At 49.4% G+C, this 23,317-nt stretch overlaps 2 non-coding genes across 2 annotated transcripts; both read left to right on the forward strand.

Annotated features, from left to right (window-relative positions):
• Positions 1–22,115: 22,115 nt before the first annotated feature.
• Trnag-ucc (transfer RNA glycine (anticodon UCC)) lies at positions 22,116–22,187 on the forward strand. The gene has a single exon. It is a non-coding gene; the product is annotated as a tRNA-Gly (tRNA).
• Positions 22,188–22,286: 99 nt separating this feature from the next.
• Trnag-ucc (transfer RNA glycine (anticodon UCC)) lies at positions 22,287–22,358 on the forward strand. The gene has a single exon. It is a non-coding gene; the product is annotated as a tRNA-Gly (tRNA).
• Positions 22,359–23,317: the final 959 nt, after the last annotated feature.

Consider the following 23,317-nt stretch of genomic DNA (forward strand, 5'->3'; position numbering starts at 1 on the left):
ATACGGTCCGTTTTATCGTCGCGGTTCCAGCTGTGCTTGTTGCGTAAACGCCGTCACTTGCCGCGTATTTATCTAAGAGCCTACGCGCCTTATCGATGTTACTACACGCGTCAGCTTATAATAGAATCGCCTCGAAGTTTCACGAAGATCTCACCGCGGAATGTATGGGATATATTTAAATTGCCATCGTATCGATTCGCAGCTTCGAGGAAGCGAAATCCTATTTATCGTTGCTCGCCAGCGGCTCGACGGAATTCTCACGGAAGAGGGCCCTAACGCAATACGAGTTCTCACCCTTCCTACTAGGCTTTCTTGTTTCTTGAAAAAGATAGCTTCACCGAAATCACCGTGAGTCTAGGAACGCGGCTGCCATTGCGGAATCCTATCGCGTGTTTACCTGGAAACCCAGTTCCAGTTCGCTGACGGAAGTCCCTGCGTAACCCCTTCGAAAGCTTGTGTTCCCTTCCAGGTATCGACCTGGGAAACCGGATCGTTACCGTGCGCGTGCCTCGAAGTAAAACGCATTGTCCTGTAATTCAGCCACTGATTCAGCCCTGAACGTAGATTAGGAAACGCAGCCCTGTAAACACGGGGGTCTGAGACGAACAGTTGTATCTAGGGGAGAGCGGGGACGAACGTAACACTTTTTACATTTGGCCTAGCTGCCAATTACCTCTTACAGGTATAAAAACGAAAATTATGCCTTAAGATAGTGTGTTTCTTGGTCTATCATTCGACCACAAATTCAGCCTTCCATGATAAGTAGTCAAAGAGTTATGGTAATTTTCCGCAGTGATTGTCATTGTTACTTTTGTCCTGCAGGGGTAGGATGAAAGTAATACTAATTATTTCCAGTAGAATTAAGTAAAAATACTTCTTTCAAAGCAAAATAGGATTTTTTATTATCAGAAAAGATTGAAACAAGCATTTAAATAAACATATTTTAAGTAGGTACCTAACGATAAAAAAAACATAACCAGCTTTAAACATTTCTTTGATACTGTGTATTTGATTTTTAATATGGAATCTCATGTAACGGCCCCAAAAGTAACTAATATTTATGATTTTTTTTAAAAAAAGTATTGTTAATATTAGGAACTGTTATAACATACAAACTATACAAGACTTATTGAAATCAAATACAGGAACTCATAAAAAAATTATCTAAGAACGCTCTAACAAATAATTGGATCAATGTCTATAGTTTAACTATGAATATTATAAAAAAAATCAACAGAGGAGACACTTACCTGAATGATCGAAATAAAGAAATCAGCTTGCTCACGGTATACGAATCGTCGCACTGCTCAGCGTAACTCCGTGAAGCAAAAAAAAAACACTAAACACGCGTAACTATGTAAAGCAAACGTTTCGGAAACTTTTGTGGAAGGCGGGAGAAGGCGTGTTACTTTCATGACGCCGTTACGTTTGTCCCCGCTCTCCCCTATACAAACTCATCCCACTGAATCCCACGAAATACTTTTAATATATTCCGAGCAACGAATGGTGGATTAAAAAAACTGAATCTTCCGGAGGTCCATTACCAGCTCCGATACGACTAATTAAACCAATGCGGCGCAGCGAACAGGGACTTCAGAAAACATTCGCCACGCTCATCACCGACGACACTGCCGAATAGATAAATACGCGAACCACCCTTCTAGCCTTAACCCTGCTCTCGGAACTCTTTCACCCGATTTTCTCTGTCCTTTTCTCCTTTCAACCCTAAATTTCATTCCCAGAATCCGTTTCCGCCGCGTGCCTGCTTGTAAAATCAGTACATCCGGGTGTCAAAGCGATGTCACCCGAACGGGTACGCCGGCTACGCATCACTTTTAAATTCGATCAATGGGTGATACCAAGCGTGAAACACTTTTAGGGTTGAAACTTTAAAGGCCAGCTCGCGAAAGAGCAAATCGCAGTTACAACCGTGAAACTGGGAGGGGGGGGGGAGGTTCGAGGGGGTGGTGGCGACGGGTCGTTGTGGGAACACGGTGTCGAGTGCAGCCGGAACCGAAAGGATATTCATTTCGAACCCCTCGCACGTTCCAGCGTCCTTCCTTCTGCCGTTACGCTCATCGATGAATGGAAAAATCATTGGAATCCCCCATAAAAAAAAAGAAGGTAAACATACCTGACACGATGGAAACGATTGTCGCACGAGCATTCAAGCGTCCAGCATATTTATACATTTCTCGTTCAAATTGGTTTACAGAATACACTCGATTCCGATCTGTGCCCTGGAATCTTGACGTTTTCAATTCGTAGCGCGCGTGCACAGACCGCGCTGTAATTACAATGTCAACGATCGCGATATGCAAATGGCAAGTGACAAGCTTGAATGCGACGAATTTTTGAGGAGATTCCACGTGACGCGGCGCGATAAAAACGACGCGGCGTGACACTTTTTACGCGCTGATTACCGCGGCAGGTACGCCGGCGATGGTCGCGTGGCCCTCCTGTTTCGAGGGAAAAATTCCGGAATTCCGCGGACCCGCGTGTCGGGATGCTCGCGTGACAGGGTGATTTTGTAATACAAACAAAAACGGTGGCTCGCGGAGAGTGCATTACGGTTACAAGAGAGATAGAAACGTTGCCAGGCAACGGACCCGCGCCCGTGTAATTCATTTTGGGGGACGTGTGCGCGACCCTCTATTGCGCCCACCCCCGCGCGATGCACTCCTGCCGCTCTTCGCTCCTCGCCCGATGCACAGAAACGATAGATGCAGCCAACTGGCCAGCGAACGGAATCGCAGTGATCTGATTTTAAACCAATCAACGGCGGTTTCGCGCTCAATTTACAATCAGCCCCGATTCGAATCATTCGTTATGTACGACGTCCAGCTGCAAGCGCCCCTAATGAAAATATTTTAATCGATTGCCATACAATTGCCGGGCTCGTTCCTCTCGTCGAAAATTCGACCGAGGCGGGCGCGGATAGATTTATAAGCGGACAAAGGGCACGTCGATATCCGATTAAAGCCCACAAAGACAACAAAACTCGTTTCAATTTAAATGGGAAACGAGGGAACGTAATTACACCGAATTACCGAGTTCTCGGCGACAGGATAATGCGCGTGCACGCGTAGGTACACCGACATTTCAGAGCGACGCAGACGTCGGATGGTCACTTAGAAGCGAGATTATGGTAATCGTGCGAGCGATCTATAGAAATACGACTATTTATTTTCGTTGGATCCGTCGCGGGATATAATGGCATTAATACACACGGTAATTTACGAGCAAAGACACCTGCGCGCAATAAAGTAAATCTAGCTTTTCATTTCATTGTTCCGCGGCTTCCCCTTCGAGCTCGCTGCTCCGATCACACACCACATTAGCCGGCAATAAAAGCACGATCGACGATACACTAACGAGCGATCGCATACATGAATTTTTAATAAATCCTCCGGGGCTCTGTTAGAGGCGAATTGTGCCAAAACCTCTTCGTACCGCAAGACTGAATAAATTAAACGTAACTCCGACCGCGTAATCCGTTATCCGGCTGAATAGCTCCATGAATAAGATGGACAGGTGTTATTCAACTCATACTCTTCGACGTTTATTATTGGAAAGTGATTATCTTTGATCGCGCAGACGCTTGGAAATTAAAGCAACTGCCACTGGCTTCAACAAGTGAAATTCCATTTATCTTATCAGCCTCCGACAAGCATCAGCCCGCACCCTCGGACAAACTACTCGCGCTATCATCGAGCGATCGCGCGACTGCTTTCCGCTGGTGAACTCTGATTAGAAGGTGAAGAATGCGTCTCATAATTCGTGTAGACCAGCATGCGACCCGATGGCTGTTGAGATCTCTGTAGGCGAGCAAGGGTCAGCGCGGAAGCGCAGGATGCGTGCGTGCGTGCGTGCGTCTGGCGCGTGCGTGCATTTCCGCGAGCCTGAATTGCGTGAGGTTCGCGCTTTAATTTAGCAAAGTACCTTGTCCGTTCCGCTCGGCGAGAGTGCAGGGGGTGCACCATGCGTCGGTACGATCCTTCGCGCACCCGTTGCATAATGCCCCGCCGCGTACATCCAGGTGAGAACCATCCCGCGAGTACCCGGCACGTGGACAACTGCAAGCCTAATGACTTCGTCCTCGTCCCGTTCAGGCCCGGCCGGAAGCGGGCAACGATTATTAAGAATGGTCGCAACATTTCTTCCAAGCGCATTCCCCGCCTTCTGCCGCGACGAATCCACAAGGAACTGCGCTCTCCAGCCGAGCGGCCACGGTGCCCTTTCACGCACTCGTGATCTCTAATTTCTTGTAAAAACGAACCGCCGTAAAGACGTTGTAAAAGGACGTCGTAAAGTTTTATACAGAGCAGTCGGCGGAGAAACGTTGCCCGAGAGACCGCAGAGGATGTTAATTAAATGCGGTTCCTGGTGGCTAGTTCCGGGTGGATATTATATAACGCCGTAATAGACCCGCTCTGTTTTGTATTGCTTCGATGGCTTATTACCCTCTCGGTATTCGTATTTTAATATTCAATTTCTAAGGCGGGGAGATGTAGGGGGGCGCCGGACGATTAGTTGTCAGAGCAGGCAAGAGATAATAGCGCAACGTTACGGTCCGCGTCGAATCGCGATCACCAGCGTCAAACGGGATCTGAATTCTGGTCGTCGGATTCATCTCCTGCTTAGCGTGATTACTTCCTGAACGTTATTATCAGCGCTAGGCGACGGGTTGCAAGTTGCAGACGCTCTGAATAGCTTCAAAGTGAGCGCGCGGAGCCACTGGAGAAGCCAACTTACGTTGATCGATAACCGATGGAGTGGAAATCCAGCCCCAGATCGGCTGTCCTACGGACACGTATGATTGGCAATAGTTTCCAGCAGTGTCAGATTTTCCGCACGCTAACGTAATATCGTATCGTAGCTGATATCGATCGAAGATTAGCATCTGGCCGGCCGCAAAGGGAGATTAGCTAGATCGATCACACATGCTGAACCAATTCCTCTGGTCAGCTGCTCATCAATACGAGTAATGGTACAACCGCCCCCTGCCGCTCCACCCCGACCACCCACGATGCCTCTGGCTCATCTTCCTTCCTGTGTCTATATTGTATGTACGCACACATCCCTGTATTCCTCTAATAGGCATATAATCGTTATGCATATACAATACACGCGTCTCGCCGGCCTGCATGTGTACACTCCTGTCCATATACTCCTGCATACATGTACACACATTAGGCGCGCACATCGACAGGCGATACGTGTACAACGGGCACATAATTATGTATCCCCGTGTCGGTGTGTTTGCGTACATTATGTACAGCGTCACATAGAAGCTGCACGTATACGTAACATTTACATATCCACAGCGACACATGGTACGATTGCATATGCAAACCTGTTTGCACCAGCCGATACGCGATGCCATGCGAGCTAAATGCAAATTCCCATGAATCTCACTTCGCGATTTTCACCGTGCCACGGAATCTTCGAGTGCCTCCCGAATTTCTTGGCCCGCCCGGTGCCCGAGCCTCCGCGTAATCCCGGGGAATTACTAAGCGATGAAGGGGCAAGGGCGCGGAGGTAGATCGTTCGGAGCGATTTCGAGTAGAAGGCCGCAGGTCCCGGTGGAAATGTAAGTCGCGGGCAACGAGCGCAACAGACTGTTACATCTGTCGCTCGCATAATGCGCGATATCGCGCGTATATCACACGTTGCATAATGCATGTGGACGCGCGTGCCTCCCCCCGCGATATTGCGGCGGAAATAGCGCCGCGGAAAATGGAAAAGTCGCGGCTGCTGCGGCACGCCGGTGTCGCTGCTTCTGCCGGCGCTGTTTACCGTTCTTGCCCGCCGGCCACGGCCTGCATGTGGGTAATGCAACTGTTGCACTCGCCTCTCTGTTTGCCCGCCTGCCTACCGACGATAATTTATTATCGCTGAAACAGGGCAATGTTTCCTTGGAGCTGGGTGACGCCACGAAATCGACGACTCTGCCAGCCTACCGAAATTACGAGCCCGATAACGTATCTAAGGTGATCGTGGGGGCAATCTCGGAACGAAAAGCGGATCAGAGCGATCAAACGCGAAGCCCAGGAACGTGTACGGAAAGGAATCTCCGTTGGACGATAGATAACGGGTATATACGGTGGAGAGACTTTCCTCGGTTGGACGATTAGGTGGCACTTTGCAATTCGGGAATAAGGAACGGGATAGGACGCCGGAGAAATTCGACCCAGCATGCAAATCATTCCCGAAGAGCGTCGCATATAAATATTCGACAATTTGCATTTTCCTCCGGCGGCGACCGTACTACCGTCCCGGCCATTTCCAAGATGGATGCCGCCACTTTGCGAGATATACGCCGAAAGTTTTACTGCCCACTAAATTTCAACTAGCTTCTCCGCGTAGGTACATGCGCTGTATATATATATATATATATATATATATATATCTATCCTTTATATATATGTATCAGCGACGCGAAAATAAGAGGAATACGACACTTGTTGCTCCCGTTAGAAAAACCCACTCGCTTTGGCATCGGTTCAAGACGAGCCGGGGACATCGCTGCGATCGTAGCTAATCCTAAAATCTCCTAGGTCGATTTGAATATGCTCCAAGCGCCTCTGGCTCCCCGACGATGGCTCATTGATTTTTATCCTGGACGGACGCTCAACGGGTTGGCGAGTCGCGTTTTAAACGCGATCCCACGGTCGTAAACGGGCAACAATTAAAAATATTTTTATGCCTCGCTCGTGTCTGCCGGCCATTCGATCGTAAGAGCTCTCCGCGCTTTTTCTTCTCTCTTTTTTTCGTTGGTTCCATTCCGGCGATATATCCCCGAAACGAATAGCCGCGATTTTATTGGCTTTCAGCGTTATATAGGATGCCATAACGACTCGATTAAACGGGACAGTCGGTGATTGCCGGTATAATTTGCCGAACAAATCGCGTCCCCGTAATCCTAGCCCCGTCTGGATCCGCCGTATCGATCATTCTGATTTACCGATCCGTCGCGATCGCGCGCCCGCCGATCCGCGGTCGCATTATCGCGGCAAGAGGGCCCCGAGTGCCGCGCACCTGCGCGCCTGCGTCTCTTTGCGTATCGGAATCGAATTAATGGCCATCGAGCGCGGCGACAAGCGCGCGAGATTATAGTTTGTGCCGTGGACATCGTTAAAACAGACCCGACCGGCCACCCTCCGAGTTGGAGCCGGGGACTAAAACACGGGAAACGCTGTTTTTCCATTCATTGGGTGGCCGATATGATTATGAAGCCTCGATACTCGGCTAACGAGCGATATATGCCGTTTATTTGCCGTTCGTCCACAACGGGGCGGGCATTCATATTAATTCCCTCGTTAATTAAATGAATTCGCCTGGTATAGGTGGGCGGCATACACGGTGTGCGAAATGAAATAATAGAACCGCTGCATATTGTCCGACGGCGCGGAGGATCCCTTGCAGCCTCCAATGCGTGCGGGCGCATTTTAATTACGTGGCGAAATTATTGTAATCACGGGGAATGCCGGATAAGTGCGCGTCAGAATTGATTCCCGAATTCAACGGCCGTAGCTCATCGATTATTTTTCTCGGACACCGGTCCGCTTCCGCCACCCTCGGTGGCGGCGGCCACTCCTCGTCGCTCGTTGATGAAATTTTCCTAGCTTATCGTAGTTAATCGACGCACCGGCCTCCTCCACGCCCACGCCGCCCGCCCGTGGAAAACAAAGTAAATGGAAAAACCGGCGGTGGAAAAAGAGGAGGAAGAAAGCAACGCGCGTACGCGTGGAACGCTCGGCGGTGGGCGACGGCGACGGAGGGTGGTGGATATCCATTGCCAGCCGGTGCCTCGATTACTTCGCAATGGCGCAATCAACGCCGAGTGATCTTTATTTTCAACGCCCGGTCCCGCCCCGATACATTCGAACGGCCAGGTACTACAATTTCGCGCAAACGAGACAATACCGCCGCGGAGGTTCGTTACAACAGGGTGTGATTGTCGTCCCATCGAAGTGGACAGTTTACAGATGGATTGGAAGGCCCATGGAAGCCCCCGCTCGCCTGCGTGTGGCACTTGTGCATACATGCGGGGGCGCAACTTCCCTCGATTGTTTCACTGAATTTTAGACGGTATTCACCGGTGCGCCCGTGAATAGCCCGGCATCCCGTGATTAATTACCATAGCTTCGCCTCGCGCCTATAGGAGCATAGGGAAGCTGTAATTACTTGAAATAACAGGTCGCTCCGTGAAGTCTTTAGTCAATAGACTGATTCCCGCGAAGCGGATGTCGGTGACTTGATCCACAGATGAAATGGAATCACGTAAACAGTCGCCCTTTTTGTAGATCCTCGTCGAACATAATTTGTCCAGAACCCTATAACGAATTATATTAACAGTTCCTACAGCTCCCTTGCCTTTACTCTTATCTTACTTTCTGTAGGGAAGACCGGGGCTAGTTGACTAATTTTTAACATTTCTAATTTTTATAAATAAACCATTGGTATTTTGTTGACTTGTTGCACACCAAAAGTTTACAAATTTCATTAGGTATACAGTATACAGGCTTAATTTTTAAAATTGTTTTAATTGAGTCTAGAAGCTGGTCATTCATATGCTTCAATATCGCGAATCGCAGCATAATTTATAACATAATACAACAATGAAAGGGAATTAGTCAACTAATCTCGTTACTCAACTAGCCCCGGTCTCCGCTACTATATCTTGCGCTTAATCAGTAATAAAGTTATAATAATAATAATTACAAAACGAACGACCAAATGTGCCGTTCAACAATATTTATCTTGCTGGCAGCAAGAGCGACTCAGCCTTCCCAGGATTCTTCAATTCCTCCCTCACGCGTGCTCCACGCGAGATGTATCTTCGTCCCTTAGCGAACCTCGTGGATTACGCGTCAACCGAAGGCAGAAGGGCACCCGCTGTAACCCGTGAACTCTTCCTCCCTCTCTCCCTCTCGATTGCAGCTTTTTCTCTTTCGCCCCCGCAATTACTCAGGTGTAATTGCGTTCTGACCCCCCTACACACGCGCGCAAAATAAAAAGAGGAAACGAGTGGCGCACGCGTTACGCACACGCACGTACGCGAGGATCCAGTGGTAGCCGGGCCGATGCAACGGTGCAACGCTGCAACGGGCAGGCATTTGCCAGTTTCCCTTCCCACGTCCACCCTCGATTCAATTCAATGCCACTCAATCAGTCAATGTAACGCGCAATGCAGCCGCATACCGGTGTACCGCGTTTCACAATGAAACGGTGGCTGTTTTGATCGGTACTTCGCTGCTGAGTGTCCCTCTTGTAACCGGAACGGCCGCGATCGCCATCGTCCATCAAGATATCACGCGAATATGGCACGCGCGAGCCCCTGCTTTTACGCAGATTTTATTTTTCAGTTACGCTTCGTTGTTTATTCACGGCCTGGCCCGGTGTCGCCTGTGCATTTCGCCGCGGCTCATCCCAGCATAGCGTTACCAACGGCCATCCCCCACCGAGCCGCATTACAGCGCCGTGTACCGAAAATTACGACCGTCCGAATTCGTTTTTCCAAAGCAAGTGCCTACACGCTGGCAACGCACACTGGTGCAACGCGAGTGTCACGGGTCTCGGGTTATGAGGGGGCTGTAACGCGCGCCAGGATGGCATTATTTTCGCGGGATCGCTCGTGACGTGCAACCGTAAGCGATGCTCTTCCCGCGGAAGCGATCCATGCACTTTGCGCCCTTGTAAACGGTGAAATTTTAATTTCTAATTTTCCCGAGCGCGCATTGCACTCTGGACACGTCCACCGTTGGGTAATTAACCGACGTATCTGGGAAAAATGCGGATATAATACGCGCGGCAGGAAGCGCTGCTGGGTAGGCTGATACGAGTGGAATGTAAAATTTAGTGGCACTACCCTTGTAACGGAAGCGGAGCTTAATTTCACGGTTTCCCTTTGCTACTTCGCGTTTACATTCGTTGTTATTTCGCATGCAATCTTCCTGGAGGGTTTGACTTCGGTGGAAATTTCAGCTGACCAGTTCAGCTTCCACGCGAATTCATCGCGTTCATAAAAACTTCCCTGCAATTCGGGATACGATCAGACCGTCCAAGCGGTCTTTGTTTTCCACGAGGAGAAGCAGCCTCGTGGAGAGGTGACCCGTGTCGGATTCATAATCCCCGCCAATGACTTAACTAAACGCACCCGCAGACCGAAAACGGTCCGTATCGAATCGCGAACCCCTGCTCGAGTGCTCGTCATCTCGACTCGCGCCGGGAGAGAAGTTATTCTCCCATCTATATTCCATGATGCAATCTATGCCGGTCTGGCCCTGCGGTTCGAGTATCCATATACCTCGTAAAGCACTCGGAAAGTCCCCCGGTGGCCACGTTTCTCAGCCATCGAGGACGCCTCGCCGATCCACGAGTCTCGCTGGACCATCGACGAAATCGCGGATAGAGCGAGGGGTCCACCGAGGACGGAGCCTGGGATGGGAAGATCGCCAGAAGTTTACATACGAATGCCTGATTTCGGTGTAACGGGCCCGGGTGGAAATCGAGGGACGTAGGCTACGCCCGGCGCGACTGAAAGTGACATGCTATCGTGCCAGTTGCCATGATAATTATCCCTGCCAATTAGGTAAATCAGGGGTGGGGCAGCGCCTAATGTCGGGGACCCCCGAAATCCAGGCGAGCGTCGTCCCTGAGTGGCGGCGAACAAAGCCTGAAGAGCACCGCTAAAAGCACCGTGCCTCGCTTATCATGAAATTACAAGAGCCTGGGACGACAATAGCGGGACACGTATACAGCACTCGCCAGGTGGGGCTTCGGATTATTTCCCCCGTTCTTTTCTACCACCGAGATGTACTGTTACGAGCATCTCACGTGACGCTCAAGAAGTTATGTGGCCTGCTGAAAAACAGAGACCACTATCATTCAGGTTTTTTATCAAAAGGCCGCGCTGCATTGTACGAGTCGTTAGCTGGAGCACGAGTGAGGAGGAAAAAAGGAGAGGAGAGTTTTTGCCGGTTGTACGGGGCCTAATTGCGGTGGATGTCACGACAAATATCGCTGTTCCACCCTTCGCCAATATCGTACGTCACCCGGTCCTCCGCGGTCGCTCGTATTCGTTTACTGATACTTCCTATGCTAATTATACCAATTAGCATAGCGACGGCATAACCCCACGAGAGAGGACGGCGAGTTCCAGGGAACGTCCGTTTCCTCGTAAATTCGTCGATAGTTCGTCCCCACGGTGCTCGCACAACTTCGCACACGGGCTTACATCGTCGACCCGCGGCCCCGCGCGTAGAAGCGTGCGGCTCCTCGTGGTGCGTGTAACCAGCTCGTCGCGTCGCGCCAAGCAGAACCGTTCGGACACGCGGGATTAACATAAAAGGAAGAGTCAATATCATAAACAATCTACGATACAATGGACCGAGCGGTGCCGGCAATAAATTCGTCGATATGAGATGGGGAAAGGTGGTGAACAGAGCGAGCCGAGCCGGGGGTAGGGAATTGCGTCGAGGGCGCCGATTGGCCGTTCAGGGAATAGAGAAGGAAACGCGCGCGGAGAGAGACGACGTTTCGTCGATATCATAAACCACCGTTCGGGGGTTGAAACTTCCCTTCCAGCGAAGGGGACAGAGAGGGAGAGAGACAGAGAGTGAGAGAGACAGAGAGGGGGGTTGAGTGACAGGACGAGTTCGACTGGCTCGTAAATTCGTCGATATGCAAAGCAGATTCTCTTGGACCGTTTCCTCTGCACCTCCTCCTCATCGTTCTAACGGAGCGTCGCTTCTTCCTCTTCCTTCCACCTCTCGTCTCGTTTCTTTCTTCATCCTTTTTCGGCTCCCGACAGGGCCGCGCATAAATTCGCGGGATAGTAGCACAATGCCACCAACGACACCCATAGCCAACCCCAATTTCACCGCGGTGGTGGTAACTCGTCGACAAGATAACTCTTTCCCCCGGCTCAAAGGTCACGCAATTGCGGTCGTGATTTCTCGGCTGCAGGTCGACCCACAGAGAGCCGTTGTCGCAGACGCAGGTAGAAACACCGCCTCGCGATATCTCGTTGCCCGGCGTGCTCGTTCATTTGCATGGGAATGGTGAGAATGTTACACAAAGCCGGATCCGCCGGCGAAAAACCGTTCCCTGAATGCTGAACGGTCTTTTGTACGGCGTTAACTTGCTGCAGCCGTACGAACAGCCTCTATTAAACAGCACTGTACAAGTTGTCCCTTATTAAGCGTTATTAAGGGTCAACGCGTCTTTCGATAAACGTTTTTAATCAGCGTTAATTTTAATAGTCGCTCATGTCAATTTGACACAGTTTACCCCTAATAAGTTACACTGTTCTGTTATTCGTGACTCTTGTAAACAAGCAGTATATGTTCTGCAGAGTTTTTTATTTTATGCGAAAGTTGCGAAAAATCCAAGATGTTAACTCATCAATTTGAGTAAAAAAAAATGTCGAAAAATAACTGTTTACCTTGTCATTTCATCGATCTTTTGCCACTGTGTCAATTTGACACCGAGGAGGGGCAGATTCAGTTCGTGAAATGAGGAACGAATGAGGGTTAATAGTCGCTCAGAGGCCTGAAAGAAAATATCACTGGACAAAGAGACGGGTAAACAAAAGGGGCTTTGTTTTCAAACATCTAATAAAAAATCCCGGAGCGAGCACCAGCGAATAGCGATGGAACTGTAAAAATCGTCGGCTGCGGTAAAACCGTTTTATTATAGCCGCCGCTTTCGTATTATCTTTACGTTACCCGCGATGCGATCGGTTTAAGAGCGATCCACGGAAGAGATATAAGCGACAACTTCATTCGGCTTTTAAATTTGCTGCCCCGGGGCCGAGCAACCGGCAGCGGAGGGATTTCGTTAAGGGTCTCGCCGGAACTTACGGATGCAACGCGAAAGCCGTCTCGTAAGGTCGATCGATTCCTCGCGCCACCCGCCTAACGGCCCTCGGGGGCGCATTTGTATTTCAGCTTTACGCCGTGATTATGGTCAAGTTAAAGTTTAAACTGGCGTATCATTCAGGATAATGCGGGATAAAATCGCGTCGGACGATCAGCCGGGTAACCCCGAAGACGCTTTCGAACGAGGTAGTTCGGGCGTCGGGGGGGTGGGAGGGGTCGCTGGATTGCAGAGTCTTTCGCGATATTACGCGAATTTTACGATCAGGGACTTAGTTTGCATATCAATGGGTTATATGTTCGGGTTCGAGTCCAAGCGAGGGGAGGATGTTTTCCGAAAAAAGGAGCGCTGCGGCGTCATCGGGAAATTGGGACGCACCGCTGCCGCCGTTTCCAACTTCTCGTATACGCGCATGTGCTTTATTGATAACGCTTATCGTGCACCGTCCTGCGCGAGGATCTCCTCGAATACGTAAAGTTTTCGAGCGACTACTCGAAAACGCCCGGACTTTATTTCCCTCCACCCTTGTCCCCGTTCGGAAAGATTCTATTCTCCTTCGGGTAGATTCCATCGAATATGTTTTAAAATTACGCGCCCCGGCTAGACCGCTTCCGGGACGGGAGATAAAAGTGACGTATAACGCGGAGTGGAGATATAAAAATGGACGAAACAGACGGGGCAGCGCGGAGAGATAAAGTGAATCCGTGAAAAAGTTTGTCGCTGACGGTAATGAAAAGTTTCACCCTCTTCGGTGTTGTTTAAGGACCAAGTTTTTCCGAGAGAACGAGCCCGATCGCGGGCGCCCCTCCTCCGCGACTGTCGCACTGGAATATTTTATTTAATGAAGCCCTAATATAAATATCGAAGATTAATCGAGCCATAATGCGCTCGTTCCCTGGATGATAAACTACCCTCGGTCCGATAACCAGCCGAGTCACCGTCCATCAATATTACGTGCATACTCCCTCGGCCCACCCCCGAGAGTCGAACTCCGCTCACTTTACCCTGACAAGAATGAATTTGACGAGAGAAGTAAGTTATCTACTTTTCCTCTTCTCTCGCGGCGTCCTCGAATGGAAATTTCTTCTAAACACGATTACGTCCACCGGATCTCATTAACCTGCCATCATTCATTTTCGCTGCGGCCAGTGATCGGTGGAAAATTGATAACCAACATCGCCGTCGCGCCTCTGTCTCTATTTTCATATCTTCTCCATTATTCCTATCACGTTTCTTTCCACCCTTTTCGGGGAGTATCTCGTTGCCTTTGACTTAACATCTTCGACTTCTTTTTCACGTTTATTTCGTTCAACAACCTTTAAACAGGATATTGCCTTCGCCCTTTGAACATTGTAAAATTCTGCTCTGTTTCCTGTCCCCGGTCGTATGACATTTCGTGAGTTGCGCCTTCGTAGTCGTTTCGCGGAGGAAAGCAGTACAACGGTGCAGGGATAATGGACGGGTCCGGACGTCACGCGCCAATAGCGTTGCCAGGGACTGACAAAGAAGAAATATCGGAAAGGGGATGGAGGAAGAAAATAAAGTTGCATGGTTCATAAACAATTCCATATGGTCCCGGGCGTTCGTCGAGCGGCACTTACGACGGTGATCGCGCTTCTTCCTAGTTTCCTCGATATCGTCTCCACTTTACTCTCTCCATTTCCGGGCCGAGGCTCGCAGCGTTTATGCCTCCGTATTTTTCCTTCGGTTATGCCTCTGGAATTGTTATATACTTTCGTCCGCGATTACGCCACCCACGGTTCCTTGCGCAGAAAGAGAGGTGGGGCTGCGGAAAAAGACGGTTCCATAACCATTACCACGTCCTAAAAGGTCTAGTTTCGCGGTGGTTCGACGGGAATTCCCTTCTCGGCGATATCGGCGGAAAATTTTGTCAGACCTTCTGCTAAATTACCCCCGTCGAAGTACAGGCAATTTCACTGCGATGGAAATTATCGTAGGACGGCGGCGTTCGATTCGCTCGAATTAACGATCGCTCGGATGAATCATCGTGGGCGCGAAAGAATAAATGTAAATCGAGTATCGTTTCCTCGCCTCGCAATCAGGACGATTCTGTGCCCCATCAAAGTTCCAACTCGCTCGAACGAGCAGACCAAGCCCATTTTACAGCTCAGTTTTTCCCTCCAGGCGGATTGACCGTTTGACCATTAATTCCAATCACACAGCCCGGTGACTTTTAATTACCAATAAAACCCCCGAACGAGGCCCGATGAGGAAAAAATTACAGGAGCACGTTCGCCCTCGGGGTCAGATTGATTTCTTCCCTCTTTTTTTTTTTTGCTCGCCTCTCGTTTCTTTCCAGGGCATTCTCATCCCCCTGATTGGCGCGGCCGGAGACTAAACGACCCTGTCGTCTCGGCGACAGACGACACACGACACGACAGGACTCCGCCCGGAACCGCGGAGGATGCCGCGCGTTCCGCCAGGAAATGAGCAAAGCGAAAAAACGTGTTTGAACCCCGGGCCAAAGTGTCGGGGGCCTTGTGTCCGGATGAGCAATTGAATAAAGTGGAGGCGTCGATATGTGACGGCAGTCGAATGCCGTTCCGCCGGCGAGAAACCCTCGAGGAACTATCGATTCTGTACAGAAGCTCGCGCTGTCCCGTTCGAGCGTGCTGGAGCATTCCAATTTACAGGAATTAATTGACATCGCACCGGAGGATGCGATATGATAAGGAGCTGCCGATCGATTAACTTACTAACGCGATTAAAGAAACGGCTAGCGGCCGCGTGCCTCTGTAGGCGAATCGCAAACTTTCGAGTGCAATGTATATTTGCACGGCGGGCAATCTTCGACGTACGACCGTTTCCGTCGTTTCTATGACGCGGTACACCCTCCCGGCGATGAGTCGTACAAATATCATTACCGCGGTGCAACGTTTGCACGTTGCAAACCGTACAGTTTGTTTAGACGGGACCAGTTATTTCCCCGCAACTGCAACGATTCCGGCCTGACACGCGCAACCACGTTTCCGGTCTTGGCGCAGCTACTGGATGTTAACGACTTTTGCATGTATATGCAGGGAGGCGGCAGCTGTACCTCCTAGACCACGGAAGCTCGCCGATACCCGTGCCGCGTTCAAGGTTAATTATAATTACCGGCGAGGTAATCGTAATACGGTGAAACTCGTTTTCATCGTGGGCCCGTAAATAGGCGGATGAGTACGGGGTGGGGAAGTAGCACATGGATGGTAGTACGGGCGCAGAAGTCGTTCTTTACCGTGGCCGCTGGTCCCCCCACGTGTCACCTGGTTTCGTGGAGAAAAACCTGGCGAAACACGCTCGACGATACTTCATTCCGTTTCCACGACGAATACAGTTACCGGTGCTGCTCCGAGCCTCTCTCTTCCGTCGGACTAACTTCGTCCCCGTTCCTATTCAACAGCACGTTCCCGACGGAACGAAGGAACGATTGCCCCGTGCGCGTTCGCCGGATTTATGTACGTTTGATCGGTCAGTGAGCACTTCCACGAGTTCTGTAATATAAATATTCCCGGGTGCCTGGGGTTCGCTCTCTTCTTTCTCGGCAACGGGGCGTCTGAAAAGTAAATCGTTGAGAGTTGTCTCGTTGGGATCGAGTGTCCTCCCCATCCGCGGGACGTGTCGACCACGCGCGCCGTCCTAGGAGTTATTTCAATAAAGCAAATGGAATAGGCTTCGCGGAGGTGGTATATCTTTCCATAGAATGGCGCGGAGCGGGGCCGATCGACGATGGGGTGGAGAGAACAGCGAGCTATGATGGAGCCGTCAGTACATCGTGATCCACGCATCATCAACATTGACGACCTCCGTCCGCTTTTTGGCCCGGGAAACCCTCCCCCGTCTCAGGGCCATTGCGTCAGTTTACGAGCCTGCGGGGATCTGCCTCTCCTTCCCTCGCGATCCAATGGACGCGACCGTCTTCCCGTTCCCGACCTCCTCCGCTGGAGTCTCGAATATTTTCCGTGCACAACCCCCGTGACGTCACCGGGCCAAATCACCCTTCACGCCTTGTTAGCCCGTGCCAACGTACCGTTTTACGGTCTCGCCCTGCGCCGCCTGCGAATTGCCAATTGTTAATTAGCATCCTCGCGGAAGAAGGTCACCGGGCAGGGGTGTCTAGTCGTGAACGTGCATCGGCAGATTTACGCGGCAGAATTAGCAGTCGTGCTATTATCTGTCGTGGGTAATTGTATTAATTAAAGTAAAGTGAAAATAGTAACCCTGGAGGACGTACTAAAATGAAGTTCCCCCGAAGTGTACTTTGTGGTAACTCGAAAGTAGTGTTCCTGATTTATCGATAACTCTTCTATCTCGAGAAATCAGAAATAAGATCATACTTCTTGAGAATTCTCGAGAAATTGAAGAAATGTTACAAAATTTATATTTTAGGAATAACGTTGATAATATTTATCAAAAGCACAAGAAAACTTTAACTAATTGCTCAATCCTGTCGAATTTGCACAAAACTTGTATAAATGACAAAAAAACAGATATTAAATATAGTTGATAAATTTGTTAAACACTTCAATACTAAATAATATAAAATTTGAGCAAAGCGAAACATTACTTTTTTGTTTGAAAATAGTTTCTTTATCTATTTCTGTTCTTTTTTTGTGATAAAATCTGTAGCTGATGTTAAATTGGGCGTCCTTCTTCCAGTGGACTGAAAAATATGAAATTCCTTTGTTAAAGTCCGGAATTTATTTTCTTCTTGAAAATCAGCATTTCTCGAGAAATAAGAAATAAGCAATTATAAAATTTCTCGAGACATTCTCGAGCAGGAACACTACTCGAAAGATCACATCGAAGATGACCCGATTCAGGTTTTGGACGCAAAAGTCATTGCAGCGGAGCTATCTGGCGCTTCTCCGGCATTAAAATGTTGCTGAACGATGCAGTTTCGCGTGCCGCGTTTGCGGCGGGGTGAACGTTAAGCGGGCATGAAAAGTGAAAGCTCGAAAGAGCGCGCAAGGAGTTGTTCCTCCGTAAATTAATAATTCATCGACAATTAGAGCTCCGCAGGTGGTCGGTATAAAATGCAAGGCAGCATATGTTTGCCCCGGTGAATCATAGTGGAATTAGCATAACTAACGCGCCACGAGATCATTAGCATATTCGTGTCGATAGGCGTATATAGGGATCTCGCATGTCAGCCGTCCGTCCCCGTACTTCTGCCGGCGCCCCGAAACGATCCTACCGGGGAAACATCTTTTTCCTGCATTTACCACGGCCAGTTTGCATCTAATTTCCTGCTCGACCACCTCGCGTACGACCCGTCAATTTCAACATCGTTTTCGCCACCGACGCCCTCTCCCCCCACCTGGTTCGCGCGCGTCGAGATTGTCAGTCGCGCGGGTCTCGACACCCGGAATGATCGAAAATTGAAACACGCGGTAGAAGCGAACGAGTCGGGTGACGGGTTGGGAACTCGGCGACAATTCTCGGTGTAACCAATCCTTTCCTCCCCCGGATTTCCCGTAATGTCATAAACTTTCGAAACAAACGGCCGCGTCACCGCGATCCCCCGGCGCGAGTCAACGAGTTTACCGGTGCCGCGTCGTTGTTTTAGCAAAGTAGTAAACCGGCGCGGCCGTCGGATCGAGCCGGGGCCAGGATTTAATTACCAAATTCTGAATATCGGCACGTCGGCCGCGCGTAGATCCCGCAGGGCATAGCCGCTCGAACGGCCGAACAATCGGGGGCTTCAATCGTTCTATCGCCGTCGTCGATATCCAGGCGGTGCGCGTCGACGGGGCGGAACGCGAGAGGAATGACTGCGAGCTATGCACGGCGAGACGCGACGATAGGCCCCGCGAAACGTCGGGCCGGTCGAGCGTGCGTGCATTTCGGAGAGCCGCCTGCTGGCTAGCTGCCGGCTCGCTCCGCAGGACAGAGTGCATGCGTAATTAATGAAACCAATAAACCCGTTCGTACCCGTCGAAATTCGTTAAATTTAATTGGACGCAAGTAATCGCGCGACGCCGATGCCGCGACGGGCGAAAGTACTGGGTGGAGCTGAACGCGCTGAACGAGGGAGGAACAGGCGCTAGATACATAGGTAGGTGCCGCAACAAAAAATTCAAAATCGCCACGGTGTTCGTTCGCACGAGCGTTTAACGCGGGTCGACAGCGCCGTGGCGAGGCCAAAGAAATACTTTAACGAGCGATAAAGAAAATTGATCGCACCGTTGCCGAGCCACGCGGAATTCGAGGATCGTTAAAGGCGGCTCACGATCGTCCGGGAATAAAGTGCCAGGGAAACGCGAGGACCTTCGCGCGGGAACGATCGCTCCTGTCGATGGGTCACTCGGCTAGGGAGAAAAACGCGGTTGATCGACGACATTTCGCTCGGACATTCGCGTCGGGGGTTTTCACGAGTTTCACCTGCATCGACGAGAGGACCCCGTGCGCCAGGTTCTGCGTTCCAGTGTAAGCTATTAATTAATCGCGGATTTATGAGTGTAAATGTTGATCCCATTAAATGGAATTGGTATCGCGGGCGACGGTGATAATCCAAGCGCGGACGTGGCCGCGGGTTAGCTGGATAATACGATCCGCGCGCGAGTGCGACGTGCTCGCGATAGACACGAATCGGTGATCGTAAATTTTTGAATTAATGCCGCATTAAGGACGCCGCGGGGGCCGTGCATCGATCGCATTCGAGAGGAATACACGGGACCGGCGTGTACATCGGCGTTTAATCGGCCTCGCGAGTAACGCAACGTTTCACCGGGAGCCTCGCCTCGCCAGGAACGAGGGCTCCGTCGGCGCGCACAGTCGTTCGGTATTCACTCGACACTGAAATATCGCGTTTCCAACTAAATCTGGCCGAATCTAATTTTACGGGACCCGTGTGCATTAGCGGATTAATGCACTCTATTCCTGGTGGACCAAGTGATGAGACGTATTTGCATGGCATTATACTTGGCCCCCTTTCCCCAAGCCCTCCCCCCCCACCCGCTCCCAGCCCCTATCCGGCTCTTCAATCCCATCTCTAATTATACGTGTAGCGCCCACTATACGTCCTCTTGCGCAGGTGATAATCATATTACTATCCTATCAACGTTATTGCCATTCCTGGTCGCATACCACGATCGCACTATTTGAAGTGCTTAGACTAGTGCCGATCGATCAACCCCTAAGAGGTTCGAATTCACCCTCTCACGATCGGCACCGGCTTTGAAGAGGGAACGCTGGGAACAGAGAGCGAGGCAGAGGACGAGAGAGGATCAGACAATAGCCAAGCACCTCTCGACACCGGATATCCTATTAAACCGAATGATATTTATTCCATCTAGGTCGTATTTCTTTCTCTCCGCTATATAACCGAAACCCAGCCCCGTTCCGTCCGGCGCGAGCAAACAAAACGTAAATAAATAACGACAGGGCGGGAGGGCCAACGAACTCCTCCGCGTTTGGCAAGTTCCCGGGAAACTTTTGCGAAACTGGTGCGCGAAGCTATCGCGCTCGGAGGGCGCGAGCACGCGAGGCGCACGCCTGATCCAGAAAGGAAACGAACGAACGCCAGATACGCCCGTATAACTTCCGAGTAATCTCGCGTTGTCGGGGCCGGGATATAAATTCGCGTTGGGAAAAAGGGAGGAACGGAAACTCCGCCGTTTGATCGTCAGCAGTTAGAAAAGCAGACCGAAGTGGAAGCAAATAATCGGGGCTGGCCGTCGCGTAATTCTTCGGCGCAAACGATACCGAGCTGTGTTTGCGCCTGCACTTAGGCAACCGGCGTGTCGTACGCGCATACAAGGTATCGCACACGCGATATGCAAATCCCGGGGATAAATGCAGCGACCGTCCCCGCAAATCACGCGACGCTGCTCTTTTTCTAATGAGATCCTTCTAATTAAAGAATACAGCCGCGGTATCTTAATGTCTGTCGCAATTCTATCGCCTCTGTCATCGGGTGAAATGATCATTGCACCCGCTACCTACGCCGGGCCCGCCTCTCTCATTACTTCCCTACAGGCGATGAGAGATACTTTCCTCGCGCCACTAACACTCCCCATATTTAATTAGAAACGCACCACCTCAAGGACTGGGACAGTCTATAGATCTCGCGCCGCGGTTAGACACTCGCGTCTCGGGCACTGGTAAAATAGCAGTAAATCGGGCGCGTGTACCTTCGGATGGTACAGCCGCTCGCAGCAGCGAATCCGCGACAAATTAATCGGCCAAGTAACCAATGCGCGGCTAATGCAGTCTGAGCGGCAAATGCTGTTTCTAACGTAATCGAATTTGCAGCTTGCCCTGCGTGCAACGGATGCTGCAGCGAGAGTGCACCTATACGTGTCACCGTCGAATCAGCTATACGTATAATCAAATAATTCATTTCCACAGTCCCGTGTCGGGGACAATAACGACGCCGGTTATAGCGGCGGTGTGCGTTGCGCGGGAATAATTTATTCTTTCTGTAGAGCGGTATCTGGTCCAGCGGAATTTAATATCCTCGATCGGAAATGTCATTGAAACGTTGAATAATCCGACCAGTGTACCTGTAAGTGGCAGAAATTGTGGACACTTTTCTGGATAAATATTCATTATCGATTAACGGTACGCTTTCACGCGAAACAGTTTTATACGGGCAGCGCATAATGAAACGTATTAAAAAAAAGTCGACCCGCAGCCGCGCTCATACGACTAAAGGGATTTTAGTACACCGGGTATTGGCAGCTTTTAAACTTTTTTCATTTTTAGGGATAAAGCATAGTTTGCCCCGGGCTTTAAGCACAATACGCACCGTTTTCAGAGGATAATGCTGTTTAATTGGCAAGCAGGAAACAATGCTGCACGTGTGCTCATTAGCTTACAGCAACCGACCGCCGCGCCGTCATTGCCCTAGACTTTGTGTTTCAAAAACAACTTTTGCTTTTTTTCTAACAAGGCTGCGTGCTTCAGTTACATAAGCAACGTAGAGCAATTTTTTATTAATTTCTGTGTAATTTGTCGTGTTTTCGCTCTTTATAATATAACGGGGTAGCTGTGCAGTCAATGGATAATATATAATTTTCACGCATGTATGTGTTATACAATATGTACCTCTTTGGGATACATGAAATTTCCTACAATGATCAGCATAGGTGCCTCTCAAGCAGCTGATTCGGGTTCGATTTCCAGCCGTCGCAGAATTTAATTTGTCTTCGTAGATTTCATGATTTTACGCTTCAGTTAATCGACGTAATAGTTGTATTTTCCTTTGGAAGCAGGACACCTCAACTGCGATGGTGGTGTAATGGTCAGCATAGTTGCCTTCCAAGCAGTTGATCCGGGTTCGATTCCCGGCCATCGCAGGAGTTTATTTTTCCTCTTCTGGAATTCATGCTTTTATACTCTAGTTAATCTATACGTATATTCTAGTATTTCTCTTTAAGAGCTAGAAAATTCTAACTGCGATGGTGGTGTAATGGTCAGCATAGTTGCCTTCCAAGCAGTTGATCCGGGTTCGATTCCCGGCCATCGCAGTGAATTATTTTTTTTCTTATTTTTAACGAATAGTGTTTAACAATTTCATATTTAATTTTTGCGTATCAAAATTGTTATACGAAAAAAATAATTAACCTTCATTTATAAACAATTTAACGTAATCGCATGTTTTGTGTAGACAGAAAAAATATTTTCGATACCGGGAATCGAACCCGAGCCTCCTGGGTGAGAGCCAGGTATCCTAACCAGTTTTTTACCCATGAATCATTTTATTTAATGCCACAATAATTATTACATGTTATAAAATGATAATAAAAGCGTACATTACAATGAGGGTTGTGAGCTCGTATGGCCGTTAGGCACTATCGAGTGTGAGTTGATTTGCCCACTATTGAGCTTAGAGTTAATCCTATGTACTAGTTTTTCTTAATTCTAGTTACTGTTTATGTATGTTTATAATGCGTTTGAATTTAGAAGACGAACATTTCAAGGACCGACGGAAATGGCGGGAATATCATGCGATATTGATAGCCAATCAGATGCGAGTTTGATGAATCGATCTGGCAACATTGGCAACAGTGTCGCTTGACGCAGGCACGCGGCAATGGCACTTGTGTCTTGTGTCAGTTGCGCTTCTTGGGCGCGAGGGTGTAGTGTTGTAGTTGGATGGGGGTGCGATTAATCAGTTTTTCTAACAAAGACCGTGTAAAACGCAGATAAGCTGCTCGGTTTCTGTGAACGGCGTCAATAATGTAAGGCTCTCTTTAAACCCTTCTCCTAAACATTTTTCGAACGTCTACGGGACATACATTTAGACTTTATTTCGGAGTCAATGACCGCGGTACTTCTCTGCTTTTTAACTTAATCTTGGGAAATATTATATACTGTATATAAAAAAATCGATGCATTATTTCTACTACGCATTTAAGGAAAACTAGTATCATCGGAATGCGAACTTGAGACAAAACTTGAGTGAGAATGTATGTCCTCATTGATG

Source organism: Andrena cerasifolii, chromosome 9 (assembly GCF_050908995.1).
Source record: "Andrena cerasifolii isolate SP2316 chromosome 9, iyAndCera1_principal, whole genome shotgun sequence".
Lineage (NCBI taxonomy): Eukaryota > Metazoa > Arthropoda > Insecta > Hymenoptera > Andrenidae > Andrena > Andrena cerasifolii.